Source organism: Botryllus schlosseri, chromosome 1 (assembly GCF_051294905.1).
Source record: "Botryllus schlosseri isolate E-star chromosome 1, Bs_hap1, whole genome shotgun sequence".
NCBI lineage: Eukaryota > Metazoa > Chordata > Ascidiacea > Stolidobranchia > Styelidae > Botryllus > Botryllus schlosseri.
Genome location: NC_137236.1, coordinates 1,809,786 through 1,826,237, shown reverse-complemented (window position 1 = coordinate 1,826,237; position 16,452 = coordinate 1,809,786). Strand labels below are relative to the sequence as shown.

The following is a 16,452-nucleotide window of genomic DNA, read 5'->3' as shown; positions in this document are numbered from 1 at the left end:
GGGGTGATCAGCAGAGTTGTAATGACTCGAGTCATGACTCGACTCGAGTCCGACTCGACTCACGATTTTCTGATGACTCGACTTGACTCGAGTCATTTATTCAAAATACGGAAATGACTCGACTCAAGTCATTCTGCGTACTGACTCGACTTGGACTCAGACGGCCAAGGCCGATAATTCATTGTAATTCTGAAGCCAACACACTATTGGGATGTCGTCTGTTGGTACTGGTACTTGAAAATGCGACCATAAACTGCTGAAAGTGAGGAAAATTGGCATATTATAAATGCGAACCATTCGATATCACCAAACAGAGCTATAAAAAGTGGGTTTACCAAGACTTAAACTGGAAACTGAGCAGTCAACACAATGACTTGGACTAGGACTCGAGTCATAATTCCATGACTCGGACTCGGCACTCTGCTCGCTGACTTGGACTCGGACTTGACTCGGTGGTGAATTGAAATGACTCGACTTGACTCGAGTCAAAACTATAAAAGTGAGATTGACTTGTGACTCGGAGCCTTGTGACTTGGTTACAACCCTGGTGATCAGAACATATGTAAAAAAAAATTATTTAATTTTTATATATTAGGCTATATCCAAATCTTTCATCTCTTGTAGCAACGCGGCTACTGATTGGTATTAAACCAAGTTTGGTGTAGTGAGTTTTTATAGCCAAACTAACAACTTTATCATGTAGTCAGTTGAATTTGCAAAAAAATAATTTAAGACTCCTTATACGCTGTATAACTCGTGTTTTTCTGCATGTATTTGTGTATTTGAATACGTCGCTGTCACATTTTCCATATATATTGTTTAGTTCGTCAGCAATTCTGCCATAGCCCATCAGCCACTCCAAGAGATGTGCTCACTTCCAATCCAAGACCCCGGAAGAAACGACAAATTGTATCGGCGAGCTGAATGGCGAGGAAACGTATGTATATTAGTGAGGAGCGGATCGACAAATTCTCTGGTCCGGCTCCGATCCGGTTTGTCAATTCTCTGGTCCGGCTCCGGCCGTATCAGGAGAAACTACTGATCCGGCTCCGGCCAAAAATTAAAAAGTCCTGCTGGAAATCCGACCTAACACGGTACGTTGGTTCCATGAATTCAAAAATACAGCTCCTTTCTTTTCGCACTGGCTTGGCGGTTACTTGCGTGTTGTTAGTTGGTAGTTATTTACTTACAAACGTCATGCTAATCCATAGAGATTCTGGCCTTATCAAAGAAGTACTGATCCGGCTCCGATACGGTCCAACCAAAATTCAAAAAAATCCGGCCGGATATCCAACCCGGCTCCGATCCATGCTCCGCACTAATGTATATGCGTCCGTGCTAAGTGGTACTTTCAATCCACTGTTACGGCGCTGCAACAAGACCTTTACTAACTATTGGATTTGCAAAATCTGTACGGTACTCATTTTCCAAAATTCACAACCACAACTAGACTATATTTTATAGAACTAGCTATCTTTGATAACTTGAAACCAACTAACTAAAACAGAGCTGACTAATAATGGATAATACGAATTACTGAATCACAAACAACCTAAGAAGTATTGGAGCTAGATTCGGCATTACAAAAGGCCAGGATGTCGAGCTTGCGATGAAAGGGGTTCCGTGAATCAAAACCCACCATCAGGCTTAACCACTGTTAGTAGTAATGAATCTTAACTAGCGATGCAAGAACAACGCACAATAGAACACCGATATCACGATTCACAGAACGGTGACACGTGTTTTATAGTTTCGCAACTAACTTATTCCGTAATGCAACTAGACCTACTCGCATTAAAAAAATTGTAACTAGAACTAGAACTACGGGATAACCAGTAGTTAATGACCGTCGACTGACTAGATTCGTAGTATGTATAAATCCGGCTGTAACTGTGTGTTTGGGTATTGTTTCAGGGCAAGATCATGAACGGGAGTGAGATTCAAAGCTATCAATGTGCTTCAACAGAAGAAACTAAAGAATCAAAAGGAGGACAAGAGTAATTTGTGTCTCGACCTCCTATGACCAGGTACGTGAGAGCCAATATTCAATATTCAGCACAAACTTGTCGGTATTGTGGTGCTGACGTGCTGTGTTTATGTATTGTACAGACTTCGGGATTGTGTGTTGGTATGTGAGTGAGTGTTAAATTCACAATTCACAAGGTTGAGTAAGTAGACGTAGTCATTGAAGCTGTAGTCTGATCTTGCGGTCATTCCAAAACAGAACGTATCATTTTCAAATCTTGTGACGTTGAAGTTCCTAATCATTTAGTGACAACCATACAGGCTCCGAGTCGCAAGTCAATCGTACTTTTATAGTTTCAACTCGAGTCAAGTCGAGTCATTTTTAATTCACCATCGAGTCATTCCGAGTCCAAGTCAGCGAGCAGAGAATGAAGTCCAAGTCATGATATTATGACTCGAGTACGAGTCGAAGTCATTGCGTTGACTGCTCAGTTTCGATTTAGTCTTGTTAAAACTACTTTTTGTAACGATATCTGGCGATATTGAATGGTTAACATTTATAACACATAAACTGATTTTCGCATTTTGAACAGTCTCAGATTGCATTTTCAAGTACCAGCAGCAATTGATGAAATACCAACACTGTGGTTACTTCACTATTCTTCGAAGTTGCAATGGTATGTTGGTCTTGGCCGTTTCAGACTCGAGTCATATCACTTGGTCAGAGTCATGCGCAATGACTCGCGTTCAAACTGAGTCATTATACAGATTGACTATAGTAAAGTCTGGTCAATTTCGACAACTAGAGGGTGCACGAGCCCAAAATTATTATAGATTATTTTTTATTTATTTGGCACCACATATCAAGTGTCCGTTTTAAAATTCAAAATTTTCCATTTTTCACTCCACCCTCGTAGCCAGTCCTAGTTCTAGCTACGGATTTTGAAAAGATCGCAGTTCCGGTTTTAACTCGAGCTGCTATTTTTCAAAAATTGAGTGATTATACTTCTATTTCTAGTTACTTGTTTTGAAAACTTGAGTAGTTTCAGTTCTAATTGCTAGTTTTGAAAAATAAGTAGTTCTAGTTCTAGTGACGGATTTTTAAAATAGCGTAGTTCCAACTCAAGTTGCTAATTGCTAAAAATTGAGTAATTAAGTTTCTATTTCTAGAAGCGAATTTTGAAAAATGAGTAATTCTAGTTACTAGTTTAGAAAATCAGTAGTTATAGTTGCTTGTTTTAAAAATTAAGTAGTTCCCCGTCCAATGGTTGGTTGAGTATGGTGTGCTAGTCTGCCCCCTGCAATTGTGTGTTGAATTAGAGCCTGACTATTACCGGATATCTCATGAACTACCCATCAAACCGATATCTAAACCTTTGCTGATCATTCCGATGTAGCCGCCGATGCTCAAAATGTATTTCATCTCGCTTCAAGCACACACATTCATTGCTAAGCCTGGACGTGAAATAAACTAGAAAACCAAATCAGGTCCTCTGCAAGCAGTGGTGGTCCGTAATGAAGTCATTTAAATTTTTTTAAAGGAATTTAATCTCAAATAAGTTTGGCATACTAGTACTAATTACCGTACTCGAGTTGTTATGATTTAGGACTACTTACACTTCTACCTCAACAGTTTTCATTTTTCTGGCAAAACTAGCATTTGTCTTTCAAGTTACTTGTAAATTGCACTTGAGTAGAAACGTATGATGTTACTTCTACCTGAGTAACACTGAGGAAAACCTGACCATTCCAGCCTGTGACTAGAGAAAATAGATGAATATGGTCGGGTGCTGCGCTTTCTATAGATAGATAGATTTACTGGATCTACTTTACACAACAACTCTTGATTTTATTACAGTTGACTGTCAGATGATCATCATCCACAACATCTCATTTGAGAGGCTGTTCCTCCGATACATCTAAATTTCTTTCGTGAAAGACGTTTGCATGACAATCTCAACCGTTCAGTCGGAATCTGACAAACATTAATGTTCAACTGACACACGAGGAGATGAAAAGTGAGTAAATTATAAATTACATTATTTTTGCAAATCCATGATTTCAGATCCGAATAGTGGCGTGTTGTCGGCAGTGTTTGAACCAAGTCACTACCTTCGAGTCACGAGTCATTTCAAGTCATTGACATCCTATTTTCAAAGGTGGCTCGAGTTAAGTCGAGTTAAGTCAAGTCACGAGTCAAGTCATAGTTCAGTTCAAGTTGATTTTTTGAAGTACGAAGCATAATGGCGTCATCGCATTTTGATACCGGTAGCTGTTTCGAAGTTGCCATTAGTTTGGAACCGTGGGAAGACAATACCTAGTTTAAAATACATGTAAAAAAAAGGCTTCGTATCGCCCATGCATGCGTAGAGCTGATAAAGTACTCAAATAACCGTATAGCCTCAATCTATAGTTATCATTCAAAATAGTGATTGCTCACTCTTACATGTCACACCAGCGTATCGAGAACAATTCGAATATATGCAAGATCAGCCATTTTTATCGACACTGTTACTTGATGACTTGAGATTGACTCGAAACCTTTTCTCCGAGTCACGAGTCAAACCACATTTCTGACACCCTAAGTCAAGTCAAGTCAAACGAAAAAAGTGACTCCAGTCATCCCAACACTGGTTGTTGGCAGCACCAGTAAAAACCATGATATACTCATTCTTTTCACTCCTAACATGTGTATGACTACAGGTAAACGCAGTTTCTAGCTCTAGCTCTAGCCTTACACTATCTTGTGGTTGAAGTAGAAGTAATTATGTTGTTGTTTGTGGTGTTCATGGTGTTCATGGTGTTTGTTGACTACCATGGTCATTAAAACCAGGCCAATTTTCATCATTTCTATCCTTTAGCTGCCGACTTGTAGCACGGCCCGCGTCTGGGCTTTTATAAGCCACCGCTTACACAGATGATATGACAAGGGGGAGCCTAGATAAATCTCCGACACTTGGTAGGAAGTCTGAAGTCGACCCCTTAATTTCTCGTTAATTATGGGTGATTTGAGACTTGTTACAACTACTTGAAGTAATATTCAAAAGTAGAAGTTCTGATGAGTACTTGAGTATAAGTTGTTTTACCAAATAGATTGTCTGAATGAGACGCAGGCTTTTGGTAATAATTTCCCAGTACTAGCTTTTAAAATGGCAACAATCATCTTTTTGAGTAACTGATAATGAGCAACAGAAACGCGGATAGACAAGATTTTTGTAACCATATCCTTTTATGACAATACCGTGGCTACATTCAGGCTTGTAATAAATCGAGTCATGACTTGACTCGTCTTGACTCGAGTCGCAGAGTCAAGTATTGATCCTGATACACGAGACTTCAATCAAGTTGTATATAATGTTTGAGTCATATGACTTCATTGAGACTTGCGCAATGACTGTAGTAGGCCTACAAGTTGACACCACACATAAAGTGTCCCAAGTTGACTCGAGTCATTTTCCATTTCCATTTTTCAAGAAAATTGCTCGAGTCAAGTCAAGTTGACAAAAAATTCCAATTATGTGAATCAAAATCGTCATCCAAAAATTAAAATGAAATCAATGTGTGTAAACGGCAAGTGCGTGGAAGTCGAAAGCAAATATAAAAAGTCGAATTTAATGAGAAACTTGATGCTTCCTTTTTGATATTAGATGCATTGTACGTATGGTGATCAGATGCATGTTCATTGTTTTCCAGCACGTTTTCGTATATTTTAATATGTTGCCGTCACTTTGACATCTGGTGTTCAGGTCTCCATCAATTCCACCATTGGCATGTGCAAGGGATGTGCTCTCGTCCAATTCAAGACTTCACTTTTGAAGAAGTGACAAATTGTATCGACTCGCTGAATGGTTAGAAAAACGTGTGTAGATACGCCCATGCTTATTTTTAAACCACTATTCCGGCGCCGTAACCAGACTTGTACAAACTACTGGATTTGCACTCACTTCACAAAACTTGCAACTTTAATCAGATCTAGAACTAACAACGTTTGAAAATACGATGCCGTACTAACTAAAACACAACTAACTAATAACTGATGCTAATACAAACTACTGAATCACGAATTAACTAAGAAGTACTGGAGATAGAATCGGCTTCGAGCTTGAAATAGGGGTTTTGACTCTCAAAAGCCATCCTCAGGCTGTCAGTAGTCATGATTCTGAGCTAGCATTGGCTGCAAGATGGGGGTGTTCAAAAAAACTTTTTTTTTCCAAATTTAATCGACTTGGTTGTCAAATCTTTAGGTCATATAATTTCAGCGCACAAAGTAGTCCTACTCTATTTGATAATTATCTCACCGTCGTTTAAACGTGTCTATTTCAATGAAGTTGGACTAACTTCCAGCTAATCCGTGTCATATCTTTTATTCGTTTACTGGCGATGTCTTCATCCACACTCCACCATAGGCCCTTGTCAAGATCAAAACCAGTGGAAAAGACATCCGTGCCTCTTCAGACATATCTGGTACCCGATTTTTGGTCGTGTCGGTGTGACGAAATTCGTCTCCGTGACTACTATTATGTAAAGATGAGCGTAATTTCAATTTGAATGACCTCGGCATCTGCTGGTTGGAATTGAGTCAAATTTGGTGTGCAACGTTTTTTTTAAATATAACCTGACGATTTGACAATTAAGCCGACGAAATTTGAAAAATATTCGTTTTTTAACACCCCCATTGTACAAGTCTGTCTGTAAATGTATTTGTGACTTTGTGGCTACCATTGCAGGGTAACAACTTGGATGGGAATGAGATTCGAGTTAATCAAGCTGTGAGCAGACGTGAAAGGATGATAAATCAACAGAAGAAGTAAAACAAGGAGGAAGATGGCAAGAGGAATTTTACCTCGGCGGGGAAGATCTCTTACGACCAGGTATGTGCGGTCCAATATCATTGGTTTATTAGCAGTTTTTCCGCAAAAAGAATCGTCAGTATTGTGGGGCTGGCCTACTCTAGACCATCAGTCGGCAGCTTCTTAATAGGCGACCCCAATTAAAACGAAAATAAAATCAGCATTTACATGCGACCTCATTTAGTTTTCCAGTACGCAAAAAATGTTTTTTAAGTATTGCTGAAGCAACAGTTATTGAGTAAGGTTGTCGTACAAAAATATTCCAAAAATTCTTTCCAAGGGTAATGCGCTCTAAAATGATGCTGTATCAAATTAAACATAAAATTGTGATAAAATTTTAGGTTGCAGCCATTTTCTTCAGTAAACTACCATAATGGGACTGCAAATAAATGATTTTTCAATACCGCCATGTTCAATTCTAGTTGCGTCTATGCTACGAGAACCTATTCATCTGTGTCTTGCACTACTCTATTGTAGAATCATGTACTTGCTGAGTCATTGGTGAATGATGCGAAATATGTCATGTCGGTCTCTTCCGCCAGCAGTGTTGGGATCGAGTCACTACCTTCGAGTCACAAGTCATCTTGATTCATTGCGCATTTTGGCTCGAGTCAAGTCAAGTCACGAGTTAAGTCACAAATCAAGTCAAGTTGTCTTTTCGAAGTACAAGGCATCAGATTGCATTTTGCTAGCTGTTCGAAATTCAGATTGATTTGCCATTCATTTTAAATCAAGGGATGAATATAGAGATAAATAGACATGGAAAAATGCGTTGTATGGCTCCTGAATGCACAGTACTGGTAAAATACGTAACTGTTGTATATTCGCAGTCTTTAATTTATCATCCAAAATAGAGAATAGAATGAAAAACCTGAGATACCGGTAGCTGAAACGAATTGATATGATACATTACCTAATAACATATCCATGAAATACAAAGTTAGCCTTCGCCAATGCTTGACTAGTAATATAAACTTGTCAAATATATTCGAATTCGATTTAGAATATTAGATTATGCAAGAGATTTGGTTAAGGTGATCACCTAGCACCAATGACCAGTCTATAGAACAACGATAGATACCTAGTTATTATGTTACTTTACTACTGCGACCCGGCAACGTACGCTGTAAGGCGGTAAGCGGTCAATGTATTTGTAATAGAATAATGGACGTCCAGTAAGACGCAAAATCATTGAATGAAGCGCAGCGAGAACAATCAGAAACATCTTTTTAGTATACAGTGATTTTTAGCGACATCGATTTCTTGATGACTTGAAATTGACTCGTCAATTTGGCTTCGAGTCACGAGTCAATCTGCATTTCTTTAACGCCGAGTCAAGTCAAGTCATTTTTGCAAAGTGAGTCAAGTCATACGAAAAAGGTGACTCAAGTATGACTCGACTCGAGTCATGACTCGAGTCATCTCAAGATTGTCCGCCAGGCCGCTACGACAGGCCGTGCTTTCACAAACACGCTTGCATATTACAGCTTGAGACTTGCCGCTATGGATAGATTCGCCTCAATATTCAACGGTTGGCATCTCAGAATCGGTCCGACCAACTGACACATATGATAAAGTGGAGGCCATTTTAAGATTGCTTCAGACAGAAATCCACCTGACTGAACATCGTCCGTTGAGAGCTAGTACCGCACGCCTACTTACTGTAACTAAACTAAGTATAGAACAAGAACATTAAACTATTAGCCGATTTTCACTATTGAATTGAAACAGTGATAGATATGTTGAGTCATGGCGACGCCAGGAACATTTATGATGACCCTGCTTGGGATTGTGACTCCAGAGGTTGCCGACCACTGCTCTGTAACAGTCATCCAAATATCAAACTGAGCTCAAAATTTGTTTGTTGCAAGTGTGGGGAAGTCGAAAGCAAATATCAAAAAGCTGAATTTAATGAGAAACTTGATGCTTCTATTTTGATATCAAGTGTGTTGTACGTATGGTCATCAGATCTCAGATGCATGTACAATTGCACATAATTTTCCCGCATGTATTCATATATTTCAATACGTTGCTATCACATTTTTGACATCTTCTATTCAGATCGCCATCGATTCCACCATCGGCATTGGACATGCTCTCGTCCAATTCAAGACCCCGCCTTTGACAAAGTGGGCAATGGTATCGACTCACTGAATGGTAAGGAAAACGTAGGTGAACTCGTTCATATCTAACGTAATTGCAAATCACTACTCCGGCACCGTAACCAGACTTTACCAAACTACTGGATCTCCAAAATCTGTACTCGTTTCGCTAAATTTGCAACTTCAATTAGATCTAGAACGGCTGTTCTAAAAGTTTTTTTGACACGCTCCCCTTTTGATAGTGAAAAATTTCACTCCTCTCCTCCTTTATCGTCATATCACAAATGCAATCAGAATGCTGGCAATCCCGAAGGAGAGTTTGATCCCATGTATGGGTTTAACTAAGTTGACATTTAGTACCTAAAAAATGAAAGATGTTGACCTAAATAATCAAAATTTTGATATTTTTTGACCTAAAAATATTAATTTTGATCAAATTCGACGTAACATATGCAAATTATAACGTTAGAACTGTGGGCTACTACTTATCTTCACTCATGGTTGGGACTGTCTGTCCTTACTGAGTAGTTTGGCCTGTAAATAATTTTCCGCCTCAATAACTCACAAATTTTTACATGAAAAGACTCATTTGACCAAAATCTGGCCCTATGAAGAATTGAAGTAGTTGCACTGCGCATTATGGTAGAAATAATTAAAATGTGTAGTAGTACAACCCTTCTTGATATAAGAACCATGCTATGCCTACGCAGTCTTGCTTAAGTTAGGATATTGCGGTACGTTGAGCATACCATCATGTCGACCTATTTGTTTCAATTGAATGTTTATTATTCACAATGACTAGACAATGGGCCGTCTACAACGGTAGACCTATAAAGGGTTGCCAGTGAACCCGTCCCTCGGTGAACCCGTCCCGTGAACCCGTCCCTCGGTGAACCCGTCCCTCGATGAACTCCGCCCTCGGTGAATTCCGCCCTCGGGAAATTTTGAAATTAAGTGTATTAACAAGTATTAATATGAATTATTAAACTAATAATGTTATTATCAACTGATTTGTCGATCTTGTAAGGAGGTCAGGGCATGCGTAGATCACGCAGTCACGGAGTGATCAGATCACGTGATAACGATTGCGTGGTCGGCTCATTGTTGAATTGACTTGGCGAGGGGCGAACGTGCGACGTTCGACATCCTCGTATCTGTTCATGACATCGCATTGGGTCTTATCGCATTGTATATTGTGTGTGACTTGTTCAGATGAAAAATATATCCCAACGATTGTTATTGCTCACATATCAACCACGCGTGGTCTGCTCGTTGTTGCAACTGTAGGTTGAGGTGGGGTGTTAGGGTTGGGTAGGGTAGGGGGGGGGAAGACATTAGGGTTCGGGGAGTGGGACATTGGGTTCGGGTAGGATATTAGGGTTGGGGGAGGGGGGATATTAGGGTTGGTGGAGGTGGGATATTAGGGTTAGGGTTAGGATATTAGGGTTGCCGGAGGTGGGATATTAGGGTTGTCGGAGGTGGGATATTAGGGTTAGGATATTAGGGTTGCCGGAGGTGGGATATTAGGGTTAGGATATTAGGGTTGCCGGAGGTGGGATATTAGGGTTGGGGGAGGTGGGATATTATAGGGTTGGGGGAGGTGGGATATTAAGGTTGGGGTAGGATATTAGGGTTGCCGGAGGTGAGATATTAGGGTTAGGGTTAGGATATTAGGGTTGCCGGAGGGGGACATTAGGGTTGCCGGAGGTGGGATATTAGGGTTAGGGTATTAGGGTTGCCGGATGTGGGATATTAGGGTTGGTGGAGGTGGGATATTAGGGTTGGGGGAGGTGGGATATTAGGGCTGGGGGAGGTGGGATATTAGGGTTGGGGGAGGTGGGATATTAGGGTAGGGGGAGGTGGGATATTAGGGTTGCCGGAGGTGGGATATTAGGGTTGCCGGGGGTGGGATATTAGGGTTGGGGGAGGGGGATATTAGGGTTGCCGGAGGTGCCGAGTTCATCGAGGGACGGGTTCACCGAGGGACGGGTTCACCGAGGGACGGGTTCACGGGACGGGTTCACCGAGGGACGGGTTCACTGGTAATCCTATAAAGTAGGCTACAAGCGGTAAAATGTCAAATGAAAAGTTTACTGACAGTGCGAAATCCACAATATGAACGAAATGCTGGTTGGAATTGAGGCAAATTTGGCGTGCAACGGGTTGTAATGAATCGAGTCATGACTCGATTTGAGTCGCGATTTTCTGATGACTCGACTTGACTCAAGTCATTTTCTCAAAATACGGAAATGACTCGAGTTCAAGTCATATCACTTGAGACTCGGGCTGCAAAGACCGACATTTCATTGTAATTTCGAAAAATAGTAAAGTAACCACATTGTTGGTATTTCATCTGTTGTTAGCGGGTCTTGAAAATGCGACCAGAAACTGTTAAAAGTGAGAAAAATTAGTATATTATAAATGCGAACCGCTCGATATCACCAAACAGTTATAAAAAGTGGATTAAACAAGGCTTGAACTTGAAACTGTTACCATGACCCGGACTCGACCCTCTGCTCGCTGACTTGGACTTGACTCGGTGGTGAATTGAAAATGAACCAACTTGACTCGAGTCAAAACTATAAAAGTGAGAATGACTTATGACTCGGAACCATGTGACTTAGTTACAACCCTGACCACAAGTCCAAATACTTTGTCACAGACCATGACCACGTCTGATTTAAGTAAACTAACTCCTAGTATACAATGGGGGAATTTGGGGCCCTAATAATCGCCTTGTTCATTCTTTGAGAGTTTGATTTTCTTAGGAAAACTTTCGGTAAAAACACTTCATGGGGATTTGGTATCCCGATGACTACAAACGAAATTCCATCTCTTCTGCCCACTCCTAATGATGGCCCCTGATTACTAATAAATGCTCGTCACTTTTTCTTGCGAACTCTTGTGAGCGCCAAAAATGAAACAAAATAAATATGTCAGTCTGCAATGAGAACAGATATTATAAAGGACAATATTGCCTATTATTCTTTTTTAAACATTGGCCTTTCATGGTCGTTCAACTACGGTAATATGTGTTGGCCTACACCATTAAGGGATATATAGACCCCAGGTCAAGATCTCCTACTGTAGTGTATGTATATTATCCTCACCATTAGTTGTATAGTTGTATATATCAGGTGCATGTACAATGTACATATACAACTCTTGGATGTATTGGTGTGTTTGAATGCGTTGTTGTCACGTTTTTGTCATCTTTTATTCAGATCTCCATCAACTCCGCCATCGGAAATGTCCAACAGATGTGCTTGCATCCAATTCAAAACCTCTTGAGATGGGACAATTTGTATCAACGCGCTGAATGGTGTAGAAAACGTATGTAATTGCGTCCATGATTAATTTTGATCCACTATTGCGGTGCTGCATCTGGATTAAGTACAAACTATTGGATTTACAAAATTTGTATTGACATTGCAAAACTCACATCTTCAACTAATCTATAAACAGCAACCTTAACAATCCTAATTAAAACAGCTAATAATTATAAATAAATCAAACTACTGAATTGCAAATTAGCTGAGAAATATTGGAGATAGAACCGGCATTTTCAAAGGCAGGTGTTTCGAACTTGAAATGAGAGGCGGTTGTACCCACAAAACCCACCCCTGGTTACACCACTGTCAGAAGCTATGACTCTGACCTAGCGAGGGCTGCAATAACACATAACAACAAAACACCGAACGATAACACCTGCTTTCTGGTTGTTTTACAACTGAATTATATTAAAGATGCACAACTGGAACTGCTCACTTTTCGAAATCCTCATTTAGAACTACTAAATACCCGAACTAGACTGAGAATTTGTACAAGTCTGGCTTTGACCGTGCGGTTGACTGCCATTTCAGGGCTTCCCGAATGGAATGATCGGTCAACAGAAGAAGCAAAAAAATGAAATCAATAACAAAAGGAATTTGAACCTCGGCAAGGAAGGTATAGTACGACCAGATAGTGAGATCCAATATTCAGTTCAATCTAGTCAGTATTGTGGTGCTGACGTACTCTAGACCAGTAATCAAAAATAGAAATCATACCAACATGTATTTATGGCAATTTTGTGCAACTTATAGTGGATATCTGAAAGTTCCATATAATAAGTGGCTAGTGTCATCTTGAGTTTTTTGAAGTTACCGTAAGTCCCGTTAAAATCACTTTATTCTTTGATTTATTTTCAAATTATTGCAACCTTGTTGTGGGCTGGACTTGTTCATACCCTCAGATGTCTCAAAATAGGACAGTAAAAAAATAACAATTTTCAACAAGTCTTCGTAGGTTTTGGCAGGGTTGCAATGACTCGAGTCACAATTTTTCGTTCAACTTAACTTGACTCAAGTTATTTTCTTAAAAACGCAAAATGACTTACTTCGACTCGAGACAATTTCTGTATTTACGTGACTTGTACTTGAGTCTTTGCGCATGAGTCGACCCAAGATATCACCCAAGAGTTCAACCTGATTTAACTCTTACTGCATAATAAATACGATCACTTGGACTCGGACTCGAGTTTTAACACAATGACTCAGACTCGGCGTATTGCTCCCTGATGTGGAGTCGGTCTTGATTCGGTGGTGAATTGGAAATGATGTGACTTGACTTGAGTCCAAGTAATAGCCTAACAGTTAATTGGACCTGTGACTCGGAACCTTGTAAATTGGTCACAGCTTTAAGTTTTACATGTAAATATCCTTGAACCAGTTGTAGGGTATGCTACTTTTAAACAGTATGGTACAGCAATTGCAGTATTGTAAATTGCGATGCATGCCAAATCGAAAGCAGGTCATTAACGGTGTCATAACACAATGTGGAAAATTTGCTCCGAATTTCTAAATCAATTCAACAACTAATGAGCTGGCGTATAACTTGTTCCGTTTCTGAAATTGATATTTAAAATCGTAGTGTATTTGGCAGTCCTGCAATGCGGTCTTGGCATGGCACGGTATAATATACTTTTGAATAAAAATTTTTATCAAAGTAACGTTCCGATACATTTGTATCATATGAATCATCATAATATCCAACCGGTATAGTTCCCGTATGATTAAACATTAGGGTTGATCAAATATATCTTTTTTTCAGGATCCCGGGCATCCTCTAATTAAATTGTTCATTTGCCTAAAAAAACGCTGCACACCTAATTTTGCTGAATTCTCTTACCAGTAGAGGCCGACACCGGGACAATTGAAATTTATTTAAGGTATGAATCAATTTTTTTTTCAAATTTGACTGTAAACCTTATGAAATTGTTGAGTTGTCTAAGAAAACTATGAAAAACAAATTTGACGCAACTTCAAGACGTAGAAACAAAGTTATTTGACTTTTTCATTCATAATTCTGGGTTTTCCCGCCGTCAATGGTATGTTTGCAAATTTAAAATTTCAACTGTAATAACTTCGCTTTTACCCGTTGGAATCGAGCAAAAATTGTTGCACGTCGTTCATTTAGGCAACTTAACAATTTTATAGGGTTGAGAGTAAAATTTCAAAATTTATTTTCAAGTTTTTATCATAAATTAAAGAATTTGAATTGACTCTGTGTCAGTTTTCATTGGTTGGAATCGAGCCAAATTTGACGGGAAGCATTTTTTTATGCAACCTAACAATTTAATCAGTGAATCCCTGGAAAATAAGTTATTTTTGAACCACCCTACTGGACATCGTCCAGTGGTTCTCAAACTTTTTGGCTAATTTTTGCCGCTATTATCTACCTACTTAGAAAGTTCACGCTCTCTGTTTCAACTTAAAGTTCTGGTCTGCTGTAGTTTTTGCCTACTTGAACTAATTATTAGGTTATGTTGTGACTACTTCCATTTCTACTTCCCGATCAAACTGCAGAAATTACTTTTGCATTTGGATTTGAAAAGTAGAAAGTATTTTTTGAATTAGTTACAACACTTATTTTAGTGAATTACAGCCCCCTGTGTCGCGGTAATTGAAAATGCTTTTCCAAGATTCTACCTTTATATTGTGTGATATTGTCATGAATCATTTTGCTATAATCGAGAGTATACTTCGAAAATAGCCACCTCCAATTAGCAATTGGAGTAAATTGCAATCCTGACTACAGCGACCATCAGTAGTTTTATGTGTAGGAACACAAGCCTCGGACGGTCTTAACGCAATAGAATGGAAGAAACGTGAAAAGATCAACAATGCAAAACGGGCCGAACAGACAGACACACTTCTAATGGTTTTTTTTCTCTACAACTTCACTTATGTTTGACAATCTTCCTAGTAGTGTGGACGGTGAAAAGTTGAAGGTATGTCTGAATCACAACTATGAGCATGCTTTGTATTTAACTTAGAGCAGTGGTTCCTAAACGGGTTCACACGATAACAACAGGGGTTCTATGAGCCAGACTTGGTCAACTAGATTATTTTCAACTTTTAGCAATTAAATTTGGAATTAGAATGGTATATGTACAGTTTTTTTTACAAACTAGGTTAAAATTAGAGTTATAGCTGCAAAGTTATTTTTCCAATTTAGACTAGAATCCGAATTATAACTAGACAGGTTTTTTCCCAAATTACACTATACTTAAAGTCACACAGTTACACAGTTGTTCCAAATTAGATTGTATTAGAATTACGCAATTCGCAAAAACTTGGACATGGAATGAAGTCCAGTTATTATTAGATCAGACCTCAGTCTCATAAGCATGTGACTGACAAATGTCTGCACACTGTGCTTGATTCGTTTCGCGCGATACAGTTCTCCTGTAGCATTTTCGGAAAGACTAGAAATTAGAATTAGAATTAGAGCAAAGAAACATTTCACGAATTATGTTTGAATTAGATTACCGACATTTTCCTCTAATTAGTGTAATCAGACAACCAAAATGATCTAGTTGTCGAAGTCATTTTGAGCCAGTCTCAGGGTTCACCGGAAGTAAAAACACACACCCGACTCATACAGCACAAGTCGAAATGATTTACTGTAATATATTTTCTGTGATGATCATGTTTAAAGGATTTTTTCCTTCAACATTGATGGTAATGCACAGTTGATATAGTGAACCAGTATTCTGAAGTGGTGTATTTAGATGTGTAAGGTGGTAGGTTTTTTGTGACTCGACGGAAATATGGCGCTCTCCAAATGCTTTCGGATAAATGTAACGGTTCACCGGGTTAGTAAAGGTTGAGAACCACTGTCCCTGCATAAAAACCTGGAAAAAGTAGCATCAGTTGAGAGTATTCGATCTGTCATGTAAACAATTTTGATCCATAGCTATGACACTAGTCTATCGATAAACTGAGAATTACTGGACACGACTTCGGTGCTGAAATATGTGTGTGTTCTATGAAGTGTTATCGTCAAGTCAGTATACAAAAATGACTAGAGCAGTGGTACTTAACCTTTTTTTGACCTGACGATTCCGTATGCTAACCTGGAATTCTGCAGCCAACAATGCTGCAAGTACTGTACCAAAGTTTAAAGAAGCCTACAACTCGTGTGAGACCAGTCATGAGTCATAAAGACTTTCCAAAATTTGACGAAATTCGTAAATATCATTTAGTAATGTT

The 16,452-nt window shown here is 39.2% G+C and overlaps 1 protein-coding gene and 1 long non-coding RNA gene across 2 annotated transcripts in view; both read left to right on the top strand.

Annotated features, from left to right (window-relative positions):
- Positions 1-16,452, top strand: part of LOC145456144 (uncharacterized) — a 93,592-nt gene that overhangs the window by 49,963 nt on the left and 27,177 nt on the right. The window lies entirely within an intron of this gene.
- Positions 12,082-15,183, top strand: LOC145451540 (uncharacterized). The gene is made up of 3 exons (XR_013918948.1): positions 12,082-12,250; positions 12,781-12,865; positions 15,021-15,183. It is a non-coding gene; the product is annotated as an uncharacterized LOC145451540 (long non-coding RNA).